This window comes from Canis lupus, chromosome 19 (genome assembly GCF_011100685.1).
Source record: "Canis lupus familiaris isolate Mischka breed German Shepherd chromosome 19, alternate assembly UU_Cfam_GSD_1.0, whole genome shotgun sequence".
Taxonomy (NCBI): domain Eukaryota; kingdom Metazoa; phylum Chordata; class Mammalia; order Carnivora; family Canidae; genus Canis; species Canis lupus.
In genome coordinates, this window is record NC_049240.1 from 32,145,584 (window position 1) to 32,155,994 (window position 10,411).

The following is a 10,411-nucleotide window of genomic DNA, read 5'->3' on the forward strand; positions in this document are numbered from 1 at the left end:
TGCAGGAGTCCTGGGCCTCCCACCAGGGGCCGCATGGAGAGATCTCCCAACTTTGCCCTCCACTGAGAACAGCCCAGTGAATTATTCCTGACACTAACCTGAGGTGGCCAGACTCCATAATGTCGCCACAAAGAGAGGAGTTCAGAAGTGGGCACTCTTTCAGAGGGACTTAAGATAATTCTCCCAAGGGCAAAAATGTTGTTTCCTACCTTAGCCTTGAGGTTTTAAAAGACTCAGATGTGAGTGTTTTGTGATTCTGGGTTTAATGCTTTCACCCGATTTCCCATTCCATCACACCCCTCAGGGCTATGAAATTTGGATTATTTTTTAATCTTCCCTTCCCATTTCTGTTGTTCTGGTGTTGAACTGATTATGCAGAACTGTGTGTTGATGGCTCTGTGGCACCTTTCCTCTGGGGATGGAGCTCTGCTTTCTGAACATCACCCTTAATCCTTTTATGGGGGTGGGTGGCTGCACCGGGGTGCTCACCCCATCCATCAGGGCCCACAGACACTTGAGTCTGACATGCGCTGGGAACATGCACCACACAGAACAGGAGGTTCTGAGGTGCCAGGATCCCACATCTCTTGCCTACCCCTCCAGCCACCCTTTCAGGTGACACTGGTGGTTAAAAGCATACATAGATGACAATTGAGCCAATTCTGCCCACGGAAGAGAAGAGGAGGCATGTCGGCTGGGAGCTGTCACCTAGAGTCATCTACTGGAGTCACTAACTGCTGAGTCACCCCCAGATGAAGGTCAGAGAGGAGGATATAGGTGAGTGACAGTCCCACTCTCAGCGCCTTGTACAACAACACCAGTTTAAAGTGAAAACAGATTCTTTGCCTCAGATCCAGCCTAGCAGTGTGAGATATTTTGCTCTCAACTCAGGGATGTTCGCGATTGATAGAGCGACACAGGGGTGCCTGCTTTCATTTTTCATTTAGATGTGCTACGTGGGGTACCTCTCACTTTCTCAGCTTTTTACCTCTGATAGGCCTTTCTAGAACTTTCCGGAGTGGATGCAGCCTCCTCCTAGCACACCTGGGAATGATTTCAGGTGGTAGTACCCCGAGAAAGTTATTCTTGTTTCACTTCTCCCCCAGGTTTTCTGGCTGAGGGGAGGAGGAGGCCTCGGTTTGCCATTGGCAAGTCTTAAAGATTTCCTTAGCTTCATGCCGTCCTCTCTGTTTTACATTTTTAAGAAGACACCAGGGCTACCCTGCTAAGTATTTAGCAGGCAAATATCTAGCTAGAATTTAATAGCACCGTTTTGTTTTTATCTTTAAAGTTTAATTTGTGTTAAGAAGCAAGTGATCCTGGTTTCTCATTGATGTTAGAGATCTCATTTAGCAAACTTATATAGCACTTACTCTGGAAGGCTCGTTTTAAATGCTTATAAAGGGAAATCGCTGATTCTCATAATCATATTATAAACCTCTGTGACAAGAACTGTAATTGCTTTCATTTTATAGATGGGAAACTGAGGCACGAGGGAGTAAAATCAGGTTCAGAAGTGGGGGAGGCAATGTTGAAATCCTGACAGCTTGGCTTTAGACTTTGTTCTTAACCTCTGTGCTATGCTGCTTCTCCACAGGAACGCTTTAAAAATTAATGTATTCAAGGAAAAAAAGTGAGTCGATTTGAAGGAAACGTTGATATAAAGACAATAAGGCTCCTGCACTCTCAGGAATGGCAGAAATGGTGAAGGGAACTAACAGGAGTGCAGTTGCTGGCTACGCTGGCCAACAGAATCAAGAAGTGCCTAGCCAATTAAGCACTTGGAATGGACACAGCACACTCCACCCAGAGGATCCCTGGAGGTTCAGGTACAACTTCTTGCAGGCTGATTCTGTAATAGAGACATCTTGCAGGACTGGCTGTATTTGTAATGATATGCACATGCATACATGATGTGTGCATATACACTCATGTGTAAGCACACACACTGGTGCTCTTAGGTGCCAGGACTTAAGCCAGCCAGCGCTCTCATTACATGCATTCTCTTCTTTGCCATCCATGTATTATCCCCTTTAATTGTTGCAACAGCCTGTGTGGTGGCTTTTATCCCCTCTGCTGGATGAAGAAGCTGAGTCAGGAGAAGCTGCTGAACTTGCCCACTCTGCTGGGTTATGCTGGGAGGTCAGCCCCAGTGGCTCCCGAACCCAGGCAAGTTCTCTCCCACCACCTGACACGGCCAGTTACTTGGGATTAAAGAGAGAGCCTGGGACTCCTGAGTGGCTCAGTGGTTAAGCATCTGCCTTTGGCTCAGGTTGTGATCGCGGGGTCCTGGGATCAAGTCCTGCATCGGGCTCCCTGCAGGGAGCCTGCTTCTCCCTCTGCCTGTGTCTCTGCCTCTCTCATGAATAAATAAATAAAATCTTAAAAAATAAATAGATAAAGAGGGAACCCACTTTCCTGACATTCTCTTTCAAAAAAAAAAAAAAAAAGCTTGGAGTTCAAATATGGCTCTGGATGACAATTCTCAGACTCTGAGATTTAAATAATAAATAGCTTAAATCTTAGAGATTGATTTGGAATTCCCAGCTCTCTATTCTATCACGTAAGGACATTCAAAACAAAATGGGACTTCCCTAGAATGTAACAAAGCTTGGCCACCGTGAATCATCACCTTGAATACATAACTAAAAGGAGATCCTAACACAGCAACAGAGGGAGAACATAAACTCGGAACAACCTGGATGTGTGAGCACATGTGTGCGCACACGTGTATACGTGTATGTGTATGCATGCATGTATGTGTATTCTATTTTTAAGAAAATTAAAACTTCCTCATGGAACCGAATCGGCAGTGCTGGGGGACCGTGGCCTTGGAGTGCCAGTCTGCCCTTTCTGCTATTTCCTGTTGGCTGTTTAATTGCCTTAATTTAAAAATCAGCTCCTCCGACGGATACAAGACCATGTCCCCCACTCACCCTGACACTGATAGTGCTGAGTGTGGATGCTCTTGGCTCTGACCTGCGGCTGTGGGAAAGCCACTTCACACTGGGCACCGTCTTCAGTCCTTGGAGCTTGGTGCGCTCCCAGAGGGCAGCAGTGGCATCTGTTCATTCACTGCTCTGCCCTAGAGCCTTGCCCAGTGCCTGGCATACAATAGGCACACAGCAGCTATCTTTTGAGCCACTGAGTAAGGGAGTGGCTGGTTGATAAAAGGGAGAATGCCATTTTCACGTTATCCCCTCTCTGTGTGCAGATCTGATTAAACTCTTCATGATTTGTAAATTATGAAATAGTAATGGGAAGTACACTGCTTACCCCCCACATCACATAAGAAGAAAGTTTATGAGCACCTTCCTTGTCTCGTCCTCCTTGAAAACCATCCTGAATTCTGGGTTTCTCATTCTATTCCCTTTCGCATGTAGTTTTTAAAATCCCACAAGTACGTATTCCATCCTAAATTATGTATTTACCATCCTTGCTTCCCTAAAATAGTTTTTAAAATTGCATTTGTATGCAGATTCTCAACAATGTATTGTATAACTTTTGTTGGGTTTCTAAAGTTTATAAAAATGGTATTCTATAGCTTTTTGTAAAATTTTCTTTTTTTTTTTTTTTGGCTTTTTTTCTGTCTATATTTTGTTTCTAAGTTTCACTGGAGGAATGGGAGGTTTATTTTCATCGCTGGATAATCAGCCATCCTCTGAATAGTACAATTTATTTGTGTGTTCCCCTGTCAATGGGATTGGGGCTCCTTCCATTTTGAAGCAATTATGAACAATACTTCTGTAAACATTCTTTTTAAAAAAGAAGTTTAGTTGTTAAAATAATATTACATGCACACACATACACATGTATATAGAGTGTAAAATAAAATGAAAATTAATGAATTAACAAGGGAATGCATTTAAACACCTCTGTGGCAAGGAGATGGACCCCATCAGCCTGAAATGCTCCCATTTCCAAAAACAGTAGCTCTCACTCCTCCAGCTGGATTTTTGTGCTGATCACCTCTGTTCATGCTGTACTGTGGCCAGTCCTAAATGCTACAGTTCAGCTTTTTGTGTTTTCTTTTTTAAAGTGTCTTTTAAATCTCCCTTAATCTGTAGGCTCTCATTCCATCTCCTCCCCATCTTTTTGCCATTTTGAAATATTAGGCTACAGTTTTCATCTGTGCGTTTCTCTGACCTGCTTCCCTTGTCTGCAGGGATGCTATTCTGTTCCTTACTTTTTCCTTGATAACAGTATGGGATTTGACTTTAATTTTTTTTTTTCTGTAACATGTGTTATATAACATTAGATTTTCTGAAGTTTATTTTATTTTTAAATATTTTATTTATTGTTTATTCATGAGAGACATGGAGAGAGAGGCAGAGATATAGGCAGAGGGAGAAGCAGGCACCCTGTGGGGAGCCGGATGTGGGACTCGATCCCAGGACCCCGGGATCATGTCCTGAGCTGAAGGCATATGCTCAACCACTGAGCCACCCAGGTGCCCCAGATTTCCTGAACTTTTAGAAAGGAGGTATAAGAGTTGTTCCAATTTCACAATTTTAGAGCATCTTCTTCTGTCGTTTTTATTAAGTAGCAAAGAACTATGGCACCTTCCTTCCTGAGATCTCCTGACTCTGTTTTCCTCCCCTACTTTTATCTGGGCCTTTTTTTCTTTTCTCTATTTTCCTGACGTGCTCCCTTTGGATTTTGTTCCTAGCAGTTACTTCTCATTTGGGGTTTGTCCTGGTTGGGAGCCTGGCCTGGTCAGTTCTGAGTATTTCTTGGTCCCAGTCTTCTCCAGGACCTTCAGACTTTGCCCCTGGCACCCACCTAATGTCAGAGTAAGCAGATCCCTTCTCCAGTTGGCCCACTGGCTTCCTCATGCTTGCCTGTCAGTTATTTTGAAGTTTTTAAGTCTATCACACACTCTGTCGCCTCCTCTGATTCAGCTGCTGTGCCGTGCAGGTCTCATAGGTGTGTCTCCACCCATTCAGTTTTAGGGTTTACAGTTTTAGGGTTTACATTTTAGGGTTTATCAGACTATCTGGGTGATAGTCTGTCATAGTTACTGCCCATGAGACTTTAGTTTTGCAGTCCTGGCTGCCCTATATTATTGTGGGAGATCTGGAGAGATTACACACCCACAACGCCAAGGTTGTTGCCTTCCCAGAAGACCCAGGAATACTTTACTGTTGTACACCTACAGGAATGTTTCTAAGTATCTCTAGGGGAAATTAGGGCAAATATTTGACATTACAAGATAGTGCTAAGTTGTTTTCTAAAGTTGTTGCATCAGTTTATACTGTCATTGGTAGAATATGAAAGCCCTCTCGGATCCACACGGGTCCAGTACTTGTCAGACTTCTTAATTTTCCACATCTGCTTGGTGGAAATGGTTTGCTCTTTGTGATCTTCATTTGCATTTTCCTTTATTTTCATTTTTTCTTTGTATGCTTACATTTCCCCCATATGTCCTTTTCTATGAATTGCCTATTCATATCTTTTCTCTAATTTTCTTTTGGGGTGTAGTTTTTTGAAAATTGATTTTTGTTCTTACAAATTTTTTTCTCTGTTTTTTTTTTTTTAAGATTTTATTTATTTATTCATGAGCAACACAGGCAGAGGGAGAAGCGGGCTCCTCATAGGGAGCCCCATGTGGGACTCAGTCCCAGGATCTTGGGATCATGTCCTGAGCCAAAGGCAGATGCTCAACCATTGAGCCACCCAGCTGTCCCTCTCTGTTCTTTTTTTTTAAATGAGACTTTAATTAATTAACATTAAGTTTTAAATTTTAATTCCAGTATAGTTACTATTTCATATTACTTAAAGTGTCTTTTGATAAACAAGAGTTTTTAATATTTTTACTGAGGTGAAATTCATGTAACATCAAATTTAGCACTTTAATATGTACCATTCAGTGACTTTAAAATTTTTAATATAGTTGAGTTTTTTTTTTTATATTATGCTTAGTGCCTTTTGTGTCTTGTTAAAGAATCTTTCTCTGCCCCTTTGTCATAAAGATGTTCTCTACTTTCTCCTTTAAGTGTTAATGTTTTACCTTTGAAATTTGAGTCTTTATCTGGAATTACTTTTAGTAAATGTTGTAAGGTGGGATTTGATTTTTTCCCCACGTATGTAATTGATTATCCAAGAACCATGTATTGATTACCTCCTTTCCCCTAGTAACCTGCAATGCCAGATCTGTCATGCCCTATTTCATTGATTTGAAGAAGCTATCTATGTAAGATGTAACATTATTTTGGTGTAACAATAAAAGAAAAATTACTGTCAATTTAAAAATTACATAATGTTTTCTAATTACTTCACATTTTGTATTTCTTTGAAAAATATTTTCATCATAAATCACTTCTGAATCCACATCAGGAGAATATATTTGAATTAAATTGGTTAAGATATTCTTAGAAAAAAGATATTCTTAAAATGTCTTCACATTTACTTCTGCATCACTGTCTTTTTTAATTTATTTTTATTCATGAGAGACACACACATACACACACATACACACACACACACACACACACACACACACACACAGAGGGGCAGAGACACAGGCAGAGGGAGAAGCAGGCTCTATGCAAGGAGCCTGACGTGGGACTCGACCCCAAGTCTCCAGGATCACACCCTGGGCAGGCAGTGCTAAACCGCTGAGCCACCCGGGCTGCCCTCACTGTCTTTTTTTTAATTGGAATATAATTCACATATCATAAAACTTACCTATGAAGAATATAATCTGGTGGTCTTTAGCATATAATCAGGTATCTTTTTATTGTTGGGTTGTAAGAGCTCTTTATATATTCTGGAGACAAGTTCCTCATTAGATAAAGGATTTCAAATATTTTCTCCCATTCTGTGAGTTGTTTTTTCATTTCTTGGTGCTGTCCTTTGAAGCACGAGAATTTTCAGTTTTGATGAAGTCTGTTTCATCCATTTGTCTTTCGTTTCCTGTGCTTTACATGCCATGTCTAAGAAATCACTGCCTAATCTATAGTCATGAAGATTCACATCTATGTTTTGTTGCACAAGTTTTATACTTTTAGCTTTTACATTAGGTTGTGTATCCATCTGAGTTAATCTTTATATGGTGTGAGATAGAGGTCCAGCTTCTTTCTTTCGTGTGAGACCGCCAGTTGTGTCGGCACCATTTGTTGAAAAGACCATTCCTTAGCCATTCAGTTGGCACCCTTTTTGAAAATCAATTGACCATAGTTGTGTGGGTTTATTTCTAGACTCTAAAGTCTATTTCATTGATATACCTGGCTATCCTTAGGCCAGTCTTGTTTACTTATAGCTTTGTGTAAGTTTTGAAATTGGGAAGTTTGAGTCCTCCAACTTTGTTCTTTTTCAAAATTGTTTTGGCTATTCTCTGTCCTTTGCATTTCCATATGAATTTTAGGATCTGTTTATCAATTTCTCCAAAAAGAGACCAGATGGAATTTTGATAGAGATTACACTGAATCTGTAGATCAATTTGGGGAATGTTGTCATCTTAACAATATTGAATCTTCCAATCTATGAAGGTGGAGTGTCTTTCTGGTTGTTTAAGTCTTCTTTGATTTTTTTTCAATGATGTTATATAGGTTTCAGTGTATTTCAGTATATTTAGACCTTCTTGTTAAATTTATTCTTTTTATTTTACATTTTACTTATTTATGTATTTTTAATTTTTTCACTTGACTAGAGTTGACACACAACATTACATTAGTTTCAGGTGTGCAACATAATGACTCAACCTCTCTATACATTATCCTGTGCTCATCACAAGTGTATCTGTCACCATATAATGCTATTATATCATTGACTATATTCCCTATGTTGTATCTTCTATTTGTGCCGTAGTATGGGGCATGTGCTCTGAACCCAATATGTTTCTTTGGTCTCCCCTCTTTACCTCCCTTCACCATTCCACACTCATGAGTTAGAAAACACCCCATGTGATTTTGCTTTTTTTCCTTTTACTTTTTTGTTTCATTTTTAAATCACTGAGTTCTAATAAACGGTAAGTTAATCTACAAAAACGCCAGGTAGCAACCTGTCAGTACTTACTGAGCTCATTTTGACCAGTTGTTTGAAGAGAAATGTGAGTGTGTGCACAGGGGAAACCCTAGAATGCATATACCTGGATAAAGCTGGAAATACATGCATGCACACACCCCTCCTGTGAATATAATGTTTGTCATCATAATCCAAGTGACATGACTGCACACACACACACACACACACACACACACATTTGTTGGTCCTTGTCAATGTGGTGTGTGACAGTGTTCATGGCTGGATGTCTGCCCCCAAATTGCATTGTGCTGGACTTTAATTTTTGGAGGATGCTGAAAGCTGTGAGTCCCATCTGAGAGACAATTACACCTCCTGCCTTGAGTACTGTCACTGTTGCTATTCCTCTTTATGCTCTTATTTTGTTTGAATGTTTTATTGTCATTCACTTGAATATTAGTGATGATTGCATCTGCTTTGAGTCCAGGGATAAAGTGTTCGAAGAGACCTGCACACACACACACACACACACACACACACACACACACACCACCATCTGTCCAGTTCCAGACCCAAACGGAACCCATTTCCCACCCTACCCTACCCTATCCCCCTCATTGTGGAGCTCAAACCCAGCAGGTGTAAGATGATATCTCATTGTGGTTTTGATTTGTATTTCCCTGATGATTAGTGATGTTGAGCATCTTTTCATGCATCTATTGGTCATTTGTATGTCTCCTTTGGGAAAATGTCTATTCAGGTCTTCTGCCCTTTTCTTTAATTGGATTTTTTTGTGTTGAATTATATAAATTTTTAATATATTTTGTATATTAACTCCTTATCAGATATATCATTTGCAAGTATCTTTTCCCATCTAGGAGGTTGCCTTTTTGTTTTGTTGATTTCCTTAAAACGTTTATATTGGTGTAGTCCCAATAGTTTATATTTACTTTTGTTCCCTTGTTTTAGCAGATATATTCAGAAAAACGTTGCTATGGCCAACGTCAGAGAAATTGCTGCTTGTGTTCTCTTCTAGGACTTTTATGTTTTGGGTCTCACATTTAGATCTTTAATCCATTTTGAGCTTATTTTTTTGTGTACGGTGTTAGAAAATGGTGCAGTTTCATTCTTTTTTTACATGTAGCTGTCCAGTTTTCCTTGCACCATTTATTGAAGAGAGTATCTTTTCCCTATTGTAAATTCTTGCCTCCTTTCTCATTAATTAATTGACTATATAAGTGTGAGTTTATTTATGGGCTTTCTATTCTGTCCCATTGATTTATGTGTCCTTTTCTTTTGTATTAGTTCATTGTTGTTGTTACTTGTTTTTTTTGTGCCAGGATTATCCTGTTTTGATTACTGCAACTTTGTAGTATATCTTGAAGCCTGGAATTGTGATAATTCCATATTTACTTTTCTTTCTCAAGATGGCTTTGCTAATTTGGGGTCTTTTGTGGTTCCATATAAATTTTAGTATTGTTCTAATTTTGTAAAAATTCTGTTGGTATTTTGATAGGGATTGCATAGATCTGTAAATCGCTTTGTGTAGAATGGTCACTTTAACAGTATTAATTCTTTTAATCCATGAGCATAAATATATTTCTGTTTGGGTGGTCTTCAATTGTTTTCATCAATGTTTTATAATTTTTAGAGTACAGATCTTTCACCTGCTTGGTTAAGTTTATTCCTAGGTATTATTATTTTTTTGTTGCAATTGTAAATGGAATTGTTTTCTTAATTTCTCTTTCTGCTACTTCCTTATTAGTATGTAAAAACTATTGATTTCTGGGTATTTTGTATCCTACAACTTTATTGAATTCATTTATTACTTCTAGTAGATTTTTGGTAGAGTCTTCAGGATTTTCTATGTATAGTATCATGCCACCTCCAAACAGTAATAGTTTAATTTCTTCCTTACCAATTTAGATGCCTTTAACTCCTTTTTCTTGTCTGATTGCCATAGCTAGGACTTACAGTATCAGTTGAATAAAAGTGGTGAGAGTGAGCATCCTTGTCTTGTTCCTGACCTTAGAGGAAAAGCTCTCTCTCTCTCTCTCTTTTTTTTTTTTTTTTTTTTTACCATTTTTACCATCATATTGTTTGAATATGATGTTAGCCCTGAGCATTTCATAGATGGCCTTTATTATGTTTAGGTATGTTCCCTCTAAACCTGCTTTGTTGAGGGTTTTTATCATGAATGGATGTTGAGTTTTGTCAAGTGCTTTTCTGCATCTATTGAGATGATCATATGATTTTTTTTATCCTTTATTTTGCAGACATCATGTATTACATTGATTTGCAAATAGTGAACCATCTTTGAAGTCCTGGAATAAATCCCACTTTATTGTGGTGAATGATCCTTTTAATGTATTATTGAATGCAGTTTGCTAATATTTTGCTGAGGATTTTTTGTACATCTGTGTTCATCAGGGATATTGGCCTGTAGTTT